At 43.4% G+C, this 17,440-nt stretch overlaps 1 long non-coding RNA gene across 1 annotated transcript in view; it reads right to left on the bottom strand.

Annotated features, from left to right (window-relative positions):
• Nucleotides 1–7,646: 7,646 nt before the first annotated feature.
• Nucleotides 7,647–17,440, bottom strand: part of LOC142290345 (uncharacterized) — a 33,409-nt gene continuing 23,615 nt past the window's right edge. The window contains exons 3-4 of the long non-coding RNA XR_012750272.1: nucleotides 10,764–10,916; nucleotides 7,647–8,566 (exon numbers count right to left, since the gene is read on the bottom strand). This is a non-coding gene — a long non-coding RNA (uncharacterized LOC142290345). The remainder of the gene's footprint in view (nucleotides 8,567–10,763; nucleotides 10,917–17,440) is intronic.

The following is a 17,440-nucleotide window of genomic DNA, read 5'->3' as shown; positions in this document are numbered from 1 at the left end:
CTGACAGATTCCGTTTAACCCCTTCACCCCCGGCCACTAAAACACCCTAATGACCGGGCCATTTTTTGCAATTCTGACCAGTGTCACTTTGACAGGTTATAACTCTGGAACGCTTCAACGGATCCTGGCGATTCTGAGATTGTTTTTTCATGACATATTGTACTTCATGTCAGTTGTAAATTTAGGCCGATATTTTTTGCATTTATTTGTGAAAATTTAGGAAATTTGGCGAAAATTTTGAAAATTTCGCAATTTTCAAACTTTGAAAATTTATGCCCATAAATCTGAGAGATATGTCACACAAAATAGTTACTAAATAACATTTCCCACTTGTGTACTTTACATCAGCGCAATTTTCGAAACAAATTTTTTTTCCGTTAGGAAGTTAGAAGGGGTCAAAGGCCATCAGCAAATTCTCATTTTTCCAACAAAATTTACAAAATAATTTTTTTTAGGGACCACATTACATTTGAGGTGACTTTGAGAGGCCTAGGTGACAGAAAATACCCAAAAGTGACCCCATTCTAAAAACTACACCCCTCACACTGCTCAAAACCACATCCAATAAGTTTATTAACCCTTTAGATGCTTCACAGGAACCAAAGCAATGTGGAAGGAAAAAATGAAAATTTTACTTAACACAAAAATGTTACTTTAGCCATAAAATTTTCATTTTTACAAGGGAGAAAAGAGAAAGTACACAATACAATTTATTGTGCATGTTCTCCTGAGTACGCTGATACCCCATATGTGGTAAAAATCAATTGTTTGGGCGCACGGCAGAGCTCGGAAGGGAAGGAGCGCCATTTGAATTTTTGAATGCAAAATTAGCTGCACTCATTAACGGACGCCATGTCGGGTTTGAAGACCCCCTGAGGTGCCTAAACAATGGAGCTCCCCCACAAGTGACCCCATTTTGGAAACTAGAGCCCTCAAATAATTGTTCTAGATGTTTGGTGAGCACTTTGAACACCTGTGGGCTTCACAGAAGTTTATAGCGTTGAGCCGTGAAAAGAAAAACATTTTTTTTAACCACAAAACGGTTGCTTCAACTAGGTAGCTTTTTTTTTCACAAGGCTATCAGGAAAAAATGCACCATAAAATGTATGGTGCATTTTCTCCTGAGTACGCAGATACCTCATATGTGGTGGAAAGTAATTGTTTGGGCGCATGGCGGGGTTCAGAAGAGAAGGAGCGCCATTTGACAGCAAAATTGGTTGGAATCATTAGCGGACGCCATGTCACGTTTGGAGACCCCCTATGGTGCCTAAACAGTGGAGCTCCCCCACAAGTGACACCATTTTGGAAACTAGAGCACTCAAATAATTTTTCTAGATGTTTGGTGAGCACTTTGAACACCTGGGGGCTTCACAGACGTTTATAGCGTTGAGCCGTGAAAAGAAAAATTTTTTTGTTTACCACAAAACGGTTGCTTCAACTAGGTAGCTTTTTTTTCACAAGGGTAAAAGGAAAAAATGCACCATAAAACGTATTGTGCAATTTCTCCTGAGTACGCAGATACCTCATATGTGGTGGAAAGTAATTGTTTGAGCGCATGGCGGGGCTCAGAAGAGAAGGAGCGCCATTTGACTTTTCAAACGCACAGACGCAGTGCACTGATCGGCCGCTGCAGGACGCACGGTCGGATGCGATAAAAAAAAGCGTCGGGGATATGTAAAAAAAAAAGTCACGCCAAAAATTGACCATGGATGCCGATCCGTTATGTGCATCCCTGATCAGCGCTTGGCAGAACGCACGGACGGATGCGATACAAAAAGCGTCGGGAATACGGAAAAAAGTCACGCCAAAAATTGACCATGGATGCCGATCCGTTATGTGCATCCCTGATCAGCGCTTGGCGGGACGCACGAACGGATGCAATACAAAAAGCGTCGGGGATACGGAAAAAAGTCACGCCAAAAATTGACCATGGATGCCGATCCGTTATCTGCATCCCTGATCAGCGCTTGGCGGGATGCACGGACGGATGCGATACAAAAAGCGTCGTGAATACGGAAAAAAGTCACGCCAAAAATTGACCATGGATGCCGATCCGTTATGTGCATCCCTGATCAGCGCTTGGCGGGACGCACGGACGGATGCGATACAAAAAGCGTCGGGAATACGGAAAAAAGTCACGCCAAAAATTGACCATGGATGCCGATCCGTTATGTGCATCCCTGATCAGCGCTTGGCGGGACGCACGAACGGATGCAATACAAAAAGCGTCGGGGATACGGAAAAAAGTCACGCCAAAAATTGACCATGGATGCCGATCCGTTATCTGCATCCCTGATCAGCGCTTGGCGGGACGCACGGATGGATGCGATACAAAAAGCGTCGGGGATACGGAAAAAAAAGTCACGCCAAAAATTGAGCAGGGATGCCGATCCGTTATCTGCATCCCTGATCAGCGCTTGGCGGGACGCACGGACGGATGAGGTGTAAAAATGGACAGGGGATACGGAAAAAAAAAAAAAAGTTATACTCACAGTACCCAGAGGACTAGCAGGAGGATCACTGACCAGAAGAGCTGCAGAGGAACAGATGGCAGAGAGATGGACAGCTTTACAGGAGCAGCAGGCAGATCAGCAGAATGCCCAGGAAGGACCCAGGGATGGACGCAGATGTGATCAGGCCGGTGAAGACAGGTAAGAGGACGTCGGGGAAGAGCAGAGGGGGAGAGGGGAGGTTGAGAGCAGAGGGGGGGTTGAGAGCAGAGGGGGTTGAGAGCAGAGGGGGAGGGGGGAGAGCAGAGGGGGAGACCGGAGAGGGAGCTGCAGAAGCAGAATAAAGATAATGGGGGAGGCAGTCAGATCGCGGGGGGAGCAGATCGGGATGTCGGGGGGGGGGGGGTTGGGGGGAGCAGATCGCGGGGGGGGGCACGGCAGGGGCTATCACGGCAGCGCGCAGGGGCACCACGGGAGCGCGCACGGGCTGCAAAGTGAGCACAGTACTCACGTGCAGCAGCAGCAGCGGTGACCTCAGCGACGGCGGCGGCGGCAGCAGCAGCGGTGGCGTGGTACCACAAGTACCAGCCACTGCACGCTGCAGCCATGTTGGGGGAGGGCTCGCAGGCCAGCACAGGCCTGGGGAGGGCGGCCACAGGCAGATCAGACCGCCCCACTGCACACTGATTGGAGCGATTGCGCGTCATAGCACGATCGCTCCAATCAGTGCTGCAGGGGCTGGGGGCGGCATGTTTGAGGTCCACCTATGATATGCTGCAGCAGCTGCGGCATCTCATAGCTGGATCTCACAGGATCGCACTAATTCGGGCATTATTTTTGCCGAAATTAGTGCGATCGATGTGGTTGGCGGTTCAGATTTGAACAGCCAATCACATCGATCGTCGATAGGGGGTGGCGATGCCGCCCCCCCTGGGGTCAAGCAAAGGTCCCCTGCTGTAAGAAACAGCAGGGGACATCATTTGAAAGCCGTTGCTATGGCCACGGCAATCAAATGAAGTTTAGGCCGTAAAATTACGTCCCTGGTCGTTAAGTCACGTTAAAATAGGACGTAATTTTACGGCCCGCGGTCGTGAAGGGGTTAAGGGATTTGGAAGAAATTTCTGAAGAGCATACATCTGACCCTTTGAGTAAGATTCCTCACTCGATTCATTCCAGATATACTAGGTTTCCACCCTTGTCAGTCTGTCCTACTGTAGACATTTTCATCAAATCAGTTTCTGATGAGTGGTACAAAATCCCTAACAGCATTTATAATGATAATTTACCATATCAGGAAAGGTCTAGTCTTAATCATTTAAAAAACTTTCAGACATTGTATTTAAGTCCATAACAGTTACACTCAACCAAGAGAGAAAAAAAGCTGAAGGGTGCAAATAGTGGACACAGGAATGTGAACATGCATTACTGCTTAGAAAAAAAAAAAAATTTTAAAAATGGAGATAGCAGATAAAAATGGCCAATTTTATTTGAGCCTGGTTACCATGTCATGCCGTACCACTTAACTGGGTCCTAACCTAGTGAATGCTTCGCTTTGTGCTAAACTTGACCTCTTACATATGGACTAGAAAAGGACCTGCTAACAGAGAATTAAAACTAGCTGGGCTCTTGGTAACTGGGCTCAAAAGAATTTGGCCATTTTTATCTGCTAAGTATCTATTTTTATGTTTTTTCTCAGTAATCTATGTTCACATACCTGTGTCCACTATTTGCATTTTTCAGTTTTTTTCCCCTCTTGCTTCAGTGCAACTGTTATTGTAATAATATTGTTGAGGAGAGCCATTAGATCAAATACTTAATTAACCTCTGTATGCAGAGTATTGGGAGATGTGTGTTCAATGAAATCGATTTTCTATACATAAGCCAGGTTTTCAGATATAACTAAGATGGCCACCAATGACATCACAGACCCTACCATCAGCATGGATCCACCAGATGACGACAGACCCTCTCATCAGCATTACCATGGATCCATCCAATGATGTCATAGACCCGCCTACGATGACGCCCACCAATCAGCTCATGGACTAACACATTGTTCAACCCACTGACCAATGGACACATCCAAGTATGCTCACTGTAGAGCCGACAATGCCCCTTTCCTAGGTTTTTATAAAGGTATGCTCTTGAATAATCAGGCAGTTCTGAGCCACCTCTGACTGAGGAAAGATGAATATCCGACTGTGTGTCTGATGTCATTTTTTAAGCATGCACTCGATCCACACCAATTAGGCCAGGCAGTAGGCAACAAGTGATCTCTGATTAAGAGTTCACCCTAACAGTATATGTTATTTTCAGTATGCATCAATTCAGACCTTCAGGTTAGGAAGTGCTGGCAGTTTATCCATTTTTGTATTATGGGGTCATGCCCTCCGTCTGTCCACTCCTCCCAGTTACTTTAGGTGTTTTTAATTCTCTGTTAGCAGGTCCTTTTCCAGCCCATATATAAGAGGTCAGGTTTGACACAAAGAGAGGCTTTCACTACGTTAGAAGCCAGTTGAGAGGTACGCCGTGATTTTGTAACTGTGCTGAAATAAAATTGGCCAATTTTATCTGCTATCTCATTTAAAAAAACAAAAAATGTTTTTTCTAAGCAGTAATGCATCTTCACATTCCTATGTCCACTATTTGCATCCTTCAGCTATTTTTTCTCTTGCTTGAGTGCAACTCTTATTGTGATAGTACTGTATATGTTATTTTCAGTATGCACCAATTCACACCTTCAGGTTAGGAAGTGCTGGCAGTTTATCCATTGTTTTATTCATACCATCTGACAAGGGTGGCAACATAGTGATCTGGCCATGAAAAATGGATGAGACTGAAGCCTACCGGCAACTAAGGGACTCAACATGTTACAAGAAACTGACATATAACCCTCTGTCCTCTTTTTGACCACCCTTGATTAATTGTTGAACAAGGCATTTGAAGATGAAACTATTATTAAGAACTTGGTACAAGCTTCTGCCTAAAAACGCATCGATCCTCCCAATTAGGCCTATAGTTTCAGGTATCAGTGGGCTAACTGATAATGTTAGTAACATCGCGTACTGCTCTGTTGACAGCCATACTGATCTGAGCCGGCAACACAGAGCGTGCTGTAACTGCACATTGACAGCGCACAGTGACCAGACCAGTCCCTGAAATATGCATCATTGATGACACTTAATTTTAGGGAGAGGCTGTGTCAAAATCAATATTAGTTAGACAGTGTAGTCAGGGAAGGGTAGGAATGTTTTAATGTAGCCCTATTATAAATTAGATTTGATTGGGGCAATAAATAGGGATTTAGACTGAAATTTTTCAGTCTTTGGACCACCCCTTTGATTTCTGCAGAGGTGTATGCCATTTGGGCTCGGTGATTTGCCTACTTTAGTGATTTTGAGGTTCCGCCGTTCTTAATGCTGGATTAAGCAGTTCACATTTTATGGAGAATTTGTAGTAAACTTAATATTGATTTGAATAGGAGGCAGATGTGCAGTACCCATTCGTGGCTACTATGATTTGATGGGGCAACCCCAGAATTGAGCATATCCAGCCACCTGCTACCGCCACTGGCACCAAAAACAGCTGGTTGGCGGGGATGTAGGGTGTTGGACCCCAGCTGATCAGACATTGATGACCTATCCTAAGGATAGATCATCAATGTAAAAGTATTGGACAACCTCTTTAAGAGCAGAGTCACACTGGCGTATGACTCGCACCAGTGCAAAATGAGAAAATCTCGCATTGCACTCACCTTCATATAAGACAATGCTACAGCTCAGATCTGTGAGATTTTCCTCAGCCCTAATGAAACTGAGGAAAGAAAATCGCAGCATACTGCGATTGTCTGCAAGTCTCTCATCATCACTCGCACAAATACAAGTCTATGGGTCTGAGAGAAACATCGGACTGCAGTCAGATGACATCCAACTGCAGTACGATATAAGCACAGGCTGACAATGGAGGAGACAGACCTGAGGATAATTAAAATATCGCATCCGATGCTCTCCCATCGGATGCCATACGCTAGTGTTACTCCATCCTTAGCTGCATTCTTTAAAAAAAACACTCTTTTTACAATTATCTTGCAGTGTAAATAGGCTGACGATAACTCGATGAACTAGCAGAATGCTGGATGATCAGGTGAAATGATCATTTGCGCAACATAGAAGATCATCGTTCCTAACAGTGCATTGTACTGTGTAAACAGAACTCAGATCGCCTAAAACCATGGTAGCCTGTGTGCACTGAGCAGCCTATTACAGATCAGCTCAGTGCGCATCATTTACTTTGATCTGCCAGAGTAAACAGGCAATTAAATAATCGCCAATCGGTAAAGATTTACTGACAGGTGGTCATATTAGGCCACTGGTCGGTCCATGTAAACGGATCCTTACTGTGTAACGTTATGATACAAGCTGTGTTTAGTTTGACTTAGGTTTTGCCCTTGGGAATTCTGTTTTTGCATACTTACTTTTAGGATAAATGTCAATTTGTAACAGAGAACTGAGTGACTTAATGGAAGGATTAGTCAGTGATTTTTGCACTGCATTAAACAATGTGTTTATTACAAGGTCAAACAGCGCCTTATTGTTTGGGTATTGAGTTCAGTTAATATGATGTCAACACAAGGAGAGATTTGTGTGAGGTTGTTACTGTGTAAGCGGGGCTGTCTGTATTTGGAAGGACAAAAAAAACCCTAGAAATCTGTGAATTTTAACCTTAAAGGGGTTTTCCCAAGGACAAAGTTATTTTAATAGTTCATTTTAATAAATAGATCTTGAAATAATAATAAGTTCCACAATTGGCTGCATTTTAAAAAGATGTTCCAGTGCTGAGATAACCTTTTTAATGTGCCCCTGCTATGTACTGTGTAATGGCCGTGTCTGACCGTACAGACACATGGTCTGATGATACCGCACCTCCTGGGCAAGGGAGAATGCAAAAGAGAGCATAAAGACATTATAGCATGGGATCATAGCTGATTCTTTTTGTGAGGTAAAATATTTCCCTGCCTGTTTTTAAAGAATGTTTTACCTTAAAGAAAGAATTATTTGCAGTTCCATGCTGTAATGTTTCAATATAGAGGAGAAGAAAAGGAGTATTAAATGGCCAACCACATAATCAATAAAAATCAAAACCATTGCCTTTATGGTATCAAAACCTAAATGAGTTTATTAAGCATAAATTCAGACAATGGTAAAATCACAATAGTACAAAAAAGGGGGATATAGTAGGCAGGAAATCAGTCCCAGAAAACATTCCCAAACAAGGGGACATCAGCCCTATAAGGTAATAGTATACACAGAAATGGGCAAGCAGCACCCTGAAAATGTAGTAGAGGAAAATTCATCATACTACAGATATAAATATATGACAGAGCTGCTTACCCATTAAAAAGTGCAAGGTGCTAGGTCAGTGCCAGGGCAGAGGTCCAAATATCAGTGGGAGAAGCCCCAACGCGTTTCGCTGCGTTGCTTCTTCGGGGGGGCAATGCATACATCCTATGTGGCCAAATGCCCCTAAATACCCCTGTGTATTACCAAAGATCGCCGCCACCTGTGCCGCATGTGTCGCGTCAGCGCTCCCCGTCCGTCCATCACTTCCGGGTCTCCCCAGCGGAAGTGACGCCACAACAGCGTCACCTCCCACCGCATCCGAGCTCCTCAGCGTGGGCGGAAGTGGGGAGCGGCAAGACACATGCGCCGCGGCCATCTTGTGTGTGGGCATGAGAAAGGGCGTCCCCAAACTCACTATGCCGCACAAGGCGCAGTATCACGTGGTAGCGCCGCAGGTCCGTTCCACACAATGATTCAACATGGGGGGAAAAAGACTAAAATGCCATTGTAAGAATAATTCAGTATAATGGCATAAGGTGTAACCCGATGTAGAACTGTATGTATAGGACCAGCAGGGGTACCACTACATTAATAGGAGCATAGGGAGACAGAGAGATGATAGTGATCAAAACAGAATTGAAGAATACATTCGGATATAGAGGACACATCATAAGACATTTACATCAGTGACAATGCATATATACGACATATTCTTGAAAGCTTCATTCCTGTGTCACAAAAACTCCATCATGTAGGCCACAAAAAGACATATAAGCACTGAGGAAAAATAGAAAAATAGAGGGAGGTAATTAAATCAGTTAAAAACAAAAACAAAACATATATGTACACATATATGAATTGCCCCCAGAGAGACAGAAAGTCCATGACAATACTATTGTAAGAATGGAGAGAAGCTGAGTTTCTCGTTGAGACCCTTGGGCGTCATGGTGCCAAGGCGAACAATCCAAGCACATTCTTTCTGTGCCAGAATTTTGCCATAGTCACCACCCCTCATCCCAAGATGGACCACATCTATGCCCCTTACCCTGAATTGGGTTGGGTCACATCCGTGTTCCACCTTGTGATGACGGGGCAGTGTAGTGAGACATGGGTCATCCAAGTCCAACTCAGATGCCGCAGAAATATTCCTAACATGTTCACGTGTACGTAGGCGCAATTCACGTGTGGTAAGTCCTATATAGACTAAATTGCACCCACAAGTGGCATAGTAAACCACATTGCTTGTACGACAAGTAATGTGGTGGCGAATCTCATATTCACGACTGCCATCAGCAGAAGAGAATGTAGTTGCTCTTATCATGTTACGGCAGGCAATACAATTGCCACAAGGAAAAAAGCCACGTCGTGGCTCACCAACACCAAAGAGACGAGGCACCTTAGCCACGTAATGGCTATTAACCAATGAATCACGTAAATTAGAGGCCCTTCTAGCTGTCATGGGTGGATTAGATGGTAAGCTCACCCCAAAGGAAGGTTCAGTCTTAAGCACATCCCAATGGCGTTTTAAAATTGTTCGCATGTCCTGCCATTTATCGTTATAGGTGGATATGAACCTAGCAACAGGGGCTGTCTCCACTTTCTTTCTAGAGACCAGTAGATCATTCCGTGGTGTACTGCGGGCCCGTCGATACCCTCTGCGCACACTCCTCCCACTGTATCCCCTGGAAAGAAATCTCTCCCGGAGATCCTTAGCCTGTTCTTCAAAAAGGTTGTCATTGGAGCATACTCGTTTAGCTCTTAGATATTGGCCAATTGGTATCGCGGAGATTGTGGAGGGAGTGTGCGCAGATGAAGCATGGAGGAGGCTATTCACTGAAGTCTCCTTACGATGTATAGTGGTCTGGATTGAGCGGTCAGGATGCACAGATATATGAATATCCAAAAAATCAATGGCAACAGCATGACATTTAGATGTTAATTTGATGTTGTAGACATTAGAGTTTAAATCAGAAATAAATTGAAAAAATTCCAAATCAGTGCCCTTCCAAAAAATCAAAACATCATCAATAAAACGGAGCCAGCACTGCGCTTGAGACGCGGCGGGCACGCCCTCGCCGAAAACCTCCCTCTCCCAGTAGCCTAGGGAAAGGTTTACGTACGAAGGCGCGCACGCCGCGCCCATCGCAGTGCCGCGCTCCTGTAAAAAGAATCGGTCCTTGAAAAGAAAATAATTGTGCGTTAAAATAAATGAAAGTAATTCCAAAATTAATTCAATCATCGGTGCATCCAGACCGCTCATCTCCAGAAAAAACCTAGCTGCTTGAAGTCCAAAATCATGACCAATGGATGAGTACAAAGACTCAACATCTACAGTGGCCAAGATAACGCCAGGGTCCACAAAGATCCCATCAATCTGCCTCAGGACGTCAGTAGAGTCCCCGACATAGGAGGGCAAAGTCTGAACCAGTGGATGCAGGTAAAATTCAATAAACCTGCACACCGGCTCAGACAGCCCCCCAATGCCGGACACTATCGGACGCCCCGAGGGGACAAGGGGATCTTTGTGGACTTTTGGGAGTAAATAAAAGGTCGGAATTTTAGGGTCCTTAATCAACAACCCCTCCATAACCTTTTTAGGTATCAGACCCAACTGGAAGGCCCGATCTACTATCTCAAAGAGAGTGGCCATGAATTGATCAGTTGGATTGGATGTCAGGGTGGAATAAGATGATCTATCCCTCAAATGCCTGAAGGCTTCCCGCTCGTACATTTTGATGGGCCAGACGACCACATTCCCCCCCCTTGTCTGCAGGTTTGATAACGACATCGGGCAGGGACCCCAATTCCCTCAGAGCTTTCCTCTGATCTAGGGTTAGGTTGTCCCCGCCCGATCTCCTACTCTCCAGTGCCTTAAAGTCACTGGACACTAGTTTGTGAAAAATGTCAACCGCAGGACAAAGTGAAAAAGGGGGGAACGTGGTCGATCGTGGACAGATAGAATAGGGAATTTTACCTCCAGACGTTGAGGGAAGATCATCATCCAACTCCTCCGATGTTTCCATAGTATCCATTTGGGGTGTCTCCAACCGATTCGCCCGTGACTCCCTCTGGGAATGTAATTTCTGAAGGACCAATTTCCGCGAGAATAGATTCAGGTCTTTTAGTGCTGTGAAATAATCAAATTTCATATTAGGCACAAAAGACAAACCTAATTCCAAAACCTCCAATTGGGGTTTGGATAGTGAGATGTCAGAAAGGTTAATCATCTCAAGATTGTTATCCTTATTTTTGCTTTTTTTCTCCACTGGTGCAGGGGGAGTTATCTTCCTCTTTGAGGAGGTCGGACCTACTTGTTTATGTTTACTATTATCCCATCTACCAGTCATGCTGTAATGTTTCTATACAATTTAACTTCTTTCCCGGCCCAGGTATAATCAAACCATGTCTCTGTACGGTCAAAAAACGCATAAAAAAAGAGAAAGATAAAAATGCTCACTGTAGCACTGGCGTCCCAGCACCCCTCACTCACCGCTGTGGCCAGCTCTCACTACGCTGCCCGGCGTCCCCGTGCTACGCCACTTGGGTGCTTCCAACTTTTCTCTCCTGGGACCTGTACATGTGGCACAGGTCCTCTGGAAGTGCTCCTAGGTCGTGCACGCGCACCGCCGACCTTCTCTTAAGGAACCAGCATATCACTGAGAGGCACTGGGTACTTTTTTTTATAACTGATTATTTATTGATTTTTCAACATAACATTACAGGTATAAATCACTCCAAAAAAATGCATACAGAAATTCAATGCAAACCATATAAAAAATATAGTAAAGACAAATGGAATTGACAAAACAATGAAATATAAGGAAGGGAAAGGGAGAAAAGAGCCCGGTGGTTGATGATATTCTTTGCTAAGTATTTATCGTTATTAAACATTCTGAGCCCAGTATCCCACAGATTCCATGTTGCTTCAAAACGTTCAGACGTGTTATTTATTAAAGCTGTGAGATGTTCCATACCTCGAATGTCCGGCATCAGAGAATGTAACTCACTGAGTGAAGGAGAACGAGCCAACCTCCAGTTCCTTGCTATTAAACATCTTGCGGCTGTAGTCAAATGTAGAAGAATCTGATGGGTCCTTCTTCCAAAGCACTGGGTACTTAAAGCACTGTCCCACTGGGGGAGGTGCCTGAGCAATGCCTTAGTTTACTTAGTGTTCTGTGTTCTGTGCTCTAGCCAGCTAGTTGTTAGGTTCCCTTGTCTGTCCTGTCCTGCCTGTACCTGGTTCCAGCCCATTCTGCCCTGTTGGTACCTGGTTGCAGTCCATCCTGTGCTGCCAGTACCTGGTCCCAGTCTTGTCCTGTCCTGTTGGTACCTGGTCCCAGTGCTGTGCTGTTGGCGCCTGGTTCCAGTCCTGTCCTGATTGTACCTGCTACCAGTCCATCCTGCCCTGTTGGTACTAGTGACCATATCCGTCCTGGCCGTGCCATCTGCCTCAGCCACTCTGGTGGTCCCAGACTTGCTAGTGTCTCTGCCTGTCTGTCCTGGCCATGCCGTCTGCCTCAGTCACTCTGGTGGTCCCAGCCTTGCTAGTGACTCTACCTGTCCATCCTGGCCATGTTTTCAGCCTCTGCCAGTCCGGTGGTCCCAGTCCTACTTGAGACTCAGCCCGTGTGCACCTGTGTTCGTCCCTGTTCTGGGTGTCAGCAGCCACAGTGTCGTTCTCTGATCTGTGAGTAGCACCTGGCATCAAGCCCCTCCCACTAAAGGGTAAATCCCCTTGTAGTCCAGTGGGTTCACTTCTGTTCGCTGCTTTACCATCTCTGGCGTTGAGCATTACACACACAGCCTAACACAGAACAATATAATAATCCTACCATTTAGTGTATAGTCTTAAAGGGGTTGGCCGCTGCTTTACATGTCCCTTTCATGTACAGTATATAGATAATATCAGTGCTTTTTTGTAAAAAAATATTTTCTGGTACGCATCTCTGAGGCGAGTAGCAGGGGGCGGGGGGAGGGTGCTGTCAGGCGCCGGCGGCCGAGATTGAGGAGCGGTAAAGGGGTGCTGTCGTGCTGTCGGGCAGCCGGGAGATCCTGTGCATGGTTTACCTGTTGAGGCACTGGGCTCCCAGCCTGGACCCCATGCTCGTATATGGGCCCCCAGCCTTGGTATACATGTCCCCTGCGTTTTAAAAAAAAATATCATATACTCACCTGCTCCATCAGGTCTTGAGCGGTGCAGTGCAGGCAGGACATCGCGCGCACAAGACAGCAGAGTCCTGGAGCTGAGTGATGACGTCACCACGCTGTGACTCTGTGTCCTGCATGTGCGCTGTCAACAGCAGCAGTGCAGGGAGATCATGCCACCTCCACACTGCCAGGGAACCTGTCACCTAAAATATGCGATCTGAAGAGAAGCCTGCCGCAATGGTAAGTATAAACGCGCGCAGGATTGAATGAGCGACGGGGACGTGGGGCGTGATACCACACGGAAAGTATGCAGACGCCCATAGGGCAAGGCACTGCCCATGGGGCCAGCGGCTCTGTAATCTACATAGGAAATCTGAAAGTAATAAAACGTTTTTTATTACTTTCATATTACACAATTTTACAGCACAGGGATGGGTAGGGAGCTGCTATTAGGGCAAATATGCGTCTGCTAACATATCAGATCGCATATTGGAGGTGAGAGGTTCCCTTTCCTTTAACTATATCGGCGCGCTGTGCACGCTGATATAGTTAATGGTATCGCAGCTCCGGGTGGGCACCCTATGAGCACGGGATCTGGGGAGGTCGCACCCTCTGCCCCCCTGCTAGCTACGCTACTGCCCCTGCTCCTTCCATCCTGGATTCCCCTGATCATTCCATCCTCCGTCCCCCTCGTCTCTCAATTCTACATACCCCTCATCTCACGCTATTCCCCCTGCACAGCCTGCCGCCCTCTGCACCCCTCTACTCACATACCCTGCACTCCTCCATCACCTCCATCTTCTTTCCCGCTGGGCAAAACTCCATGGCTCCGCACACCCGAGTCCCATGTACGTGACATCATCGCAAGTCCTGCAGCTCCAATAGCTGCTCTGTTTGTGCCTCCGCTCCACACATGGCTAATTTGAATAGTTTACAAATTAGCCATGTGGACAGAGCCAGTGGTGCTTTCCCTCAGCGCTCTTCGGATTTTCCGGTACGTCGTACCGGCGCGTACCGCCGCAAAAAAAGCACTGGATAATATAGTGACAGAAATGTATAATTGGTGGCGGAAGGTTGAACTTGGACATATGTCTTTTTTCAACCTATGTAACTATGTGACCTAACTGCCATAGATAAGCATTTAATTAAATAATTTGCTTTGGCAAATCTTGCTGTCACCTTGTTTGCTCTTCTGGCCACATGATCTCTGGCTGAGAATCTGTAAAAACATTGAAATTAATACATCAAGTTATCAAATATTTCATAGTAAGACATATACGTTCATAGTTCTGTTTATGTTGGAGGGCATAGGTTATTAATAAAGTTTATAAGGGATAAATATGCCCATATTGAATATACTTGAGTGCTGAGCATGGAAGGATATATTTAAATCCTTTCCGAAGCTTTCCGAAGCTTTCCGAAGTTTCCAGAAGGTTACGTAATATGGAACTATATTCAACTGTGTTCCACTAAACACCCTATATGGACTGAGCAGCTGGTATATAATACACGATGGAGGGGGCTACGGGGCGCTCCTCCACACTGCCTGCTGTGAGAAGACTCCAGTGCTGCAAGATATGACACGTTGTCCAGCCTAAGAGATGACATCCCCTGCATTGCCGTTCAGGAGCCAAAGAGAGATGGGTAAAGACTTCCTATTGTTCAGTATGGACTAAATGAACTCTTTTTTACATAAGCTATCAAAGTATATTCTTTTTCCTTTCTGTAACTGAACCCTGGCAACCATTTTTAAATAGATAAAATACATTTATTTTTTACATCTTTGGAAGTTCTTTCTTTCATGCGGCTTTTACGTATTTGACGAAAAATATATTTAAGAGTATATTTTTTAACATTTTGGCGAGCCAGGTCATTCGTGTTTTTTCTGCATTTTTTGTGCTTCTTCCTTCACTTTGCATACGGGGGGAGAGACAGAGACATATATCTCCTGCAAAAGATCAGGAATCGACAATTTATAAAAATCACGCAGAACCTAGGAAATACGTATAAGTCAAGTTGCATGAATGTTTTTTTTTTTTTAAATGAACTTTAAAGACTTTATAAAGCCACATAAGTTAACTTTTGACGTATTTTTGAGCAAGAAAGATAGAGTCAGTCCATAAGAAGTATTGGACGGGTTGAACAAGGTGAATCAAGTCTTACAGGATCATCCATCAGATCATCTGATCATTTCAGGTAAGAAAATGGATTTTATCTCTTCATATGTTAAGCAAAGTAAACTTCAGTTCACTTATCCAGATATTTCTAATGTAGAAGAGATTTGGTTACGCTTTTATGAGGAGTGTGAACTTGAGAATTCACGTATAGAATGTGCAAGGTCTTTTAATAGAGAGAAACAGAAAATCAGAAATGTCTGTCATTTAGTCTATGATTTTCACAAGTTAATCGTAGAAAAGTGCAAAAATGGTGGAAATAGACAACCTGAATTGTCAGGAGAGTTAGTGACAGAGAAATCCAAAGACTGCTTAGAACTTGGAATGTCAGTCAGTGATATTGTGAATTCTGACTGTAATGTTGGCTGTAATTTTGTAAATCAGAATTTTGATAATGGCGGCAGACATGTGTTAAGTAATCAAGGTCATTTTCAGGACACTGGGAAAGAAGCAGGAAATGACGTAGAGAAGCCAGAAGGGGGAGGAGCCAGAATGGGACACAGGCAGAAAGCTGTCAGAGAAGGACACGTGGAGAGAGAAAATGGCGACGATCAGTTTCTAAAAATAGAACAGGCCAAGTTAGGGATTACACTTAGAAAAAATTTATTGGACATATGCAAATTAATTCCCGCATATAATCCTAAAATACATGTTTGCAGAAATTCAGAGATATTTGAAAGTTCCATCGAGAGGTTAAATTTAACCAATAGTGAGACGAATCAGTTATTCCGTATGTGGATACCTCAGCATTTCTTTAGACAATTGGCTTTGAAAAAGTTTTCTGACAATGAGACATTTGATTGTTCAAATGATAACGATATCATAAGGCTGAAAAATCTCATATTCTGTACAAGGAATGAATCTGATCCAAACTATGAGATGTTGAAGGAATTACAAATTGAACAAAATGAGAGTACGTTCTCATTTATGTCCGTTTTTGAACGTTTGTATAGGGCGGTTATTCCAAATGTCGGATTGGATGGAATGATACGTTTATTCATCAAGAAATTTAATTTCCTTGACAATGCCGCCTGTGAAGTGGCATTAAATAAAAAGTCCCTATTCGAATGTACGACATTTATCGATTTTGTTAGAAATCGCCAAAGTCAATCAAAACAGAAATTAATTAATTCTGAAAAACCAACACAAAAAAGGGAGAGTTTCCGTGAAAAACCAACAGTGTCTCCCAGATCCAAATATTTTTGTGACAAGATGTATGAAATTCGAAGGAACCTTCATGTGAATTATAAGTCATACACCCCCCCTCTTTCCTTGTCACCTTCAATGAAAGAGAAAATTGTCACAAAATCTGATACCGATTATCTCAGACAAGCGATTTTTAAAAGCCCTGAAAGACAGAAACAGGTGTCTTGTGCAGATTCTCTCCCCTGGTCACTAGTCAAAGAAAAAAGGTCGTCCAGAGAATTTGATAGCCAGCGACAGCTGGGTGGTTTTTCAGAGAAAGATATTTTTTCTCATTTAAGGACAAAAATTGAGTTACAAAATAATTTCAATTCCAATTTTCTGGAAATTACTGTAATAAACCGAATCTTGCAAAAATTGAGGTTTGGTCTTTAGCTGGATAAAAGGGGATTCCTGGATAAATTAATTTTGCTATTTGATAATCATAATTTTTCATATACAGTGAATATATATATATATATATATATATATATATATATATATATATTAAAAGTAGTGATAGTAAATCAAGGTCATATTTTCATTTAGTCAAATGATAGTTTAATGTTATAAATAAATAATTTGATCTCTGTATATGAATAATAATATTTAAAATAAAATAATAAGAGAAAGTAACGGATTTCAAGTGTTTCATTTTTATCATAAATATGATAATAATTTTATTCTTTTATTTCCCTCAGAATTTATCAGTAAAACAAATTGATGAAGTATTAACTTTTTATTTTTACATATGTTCTTGTCCTCAATCAGGTAACATATATTTTCTTGTGTAAGGTTAATTTGCGAAAGCATGTTTGATAATAATTATTATTTTCTCAGGTACCAATGGTCAGAGAAGTATACTTGAACGTTTTTTTATGAATATATATATATATCTCCTTTAGAGTTATTAGAAATGTAATCTGAGCTTTGGAAGTGTAGTAAAACTGCTTGCTGTCTTGGAATGGTGTTCCTTGCACGTAACCAGAGCATGACTTGGTACTAAAGCTAAAAATAAATGTTTGTTCCATGGTCATATGTACAGTGTGTAATACATTGGAATTTGTTTTTTTCGAGAAGTACTTCAAATTAGTAACATAATTTTTGAAATGCGCATAGAATATTGAAAAAAAAAGGATATGTGTTT

Source organism: Anomaloglossus baeobatrachus, chromosome 2, assembly GCF_048569485.1.
Source record: "Anomaloglossus baeobatrachus isolate aAnoBae1 chromosome 2, aAnoBae1.hap1, whole genome shotgun sequence".
Lineage (NCBI taxonomy): Eukaryota > Metazoa > Chordata > Amphibia > Anura > Aromobatidae > Anomaloglossus > Anomaloglossus baeobatrachus.
The sequence above is the reverse complement of the archived record's forward strand: the minus strand, read 5'-3'. Positions and strand labels throughout refer to the sequence as shown.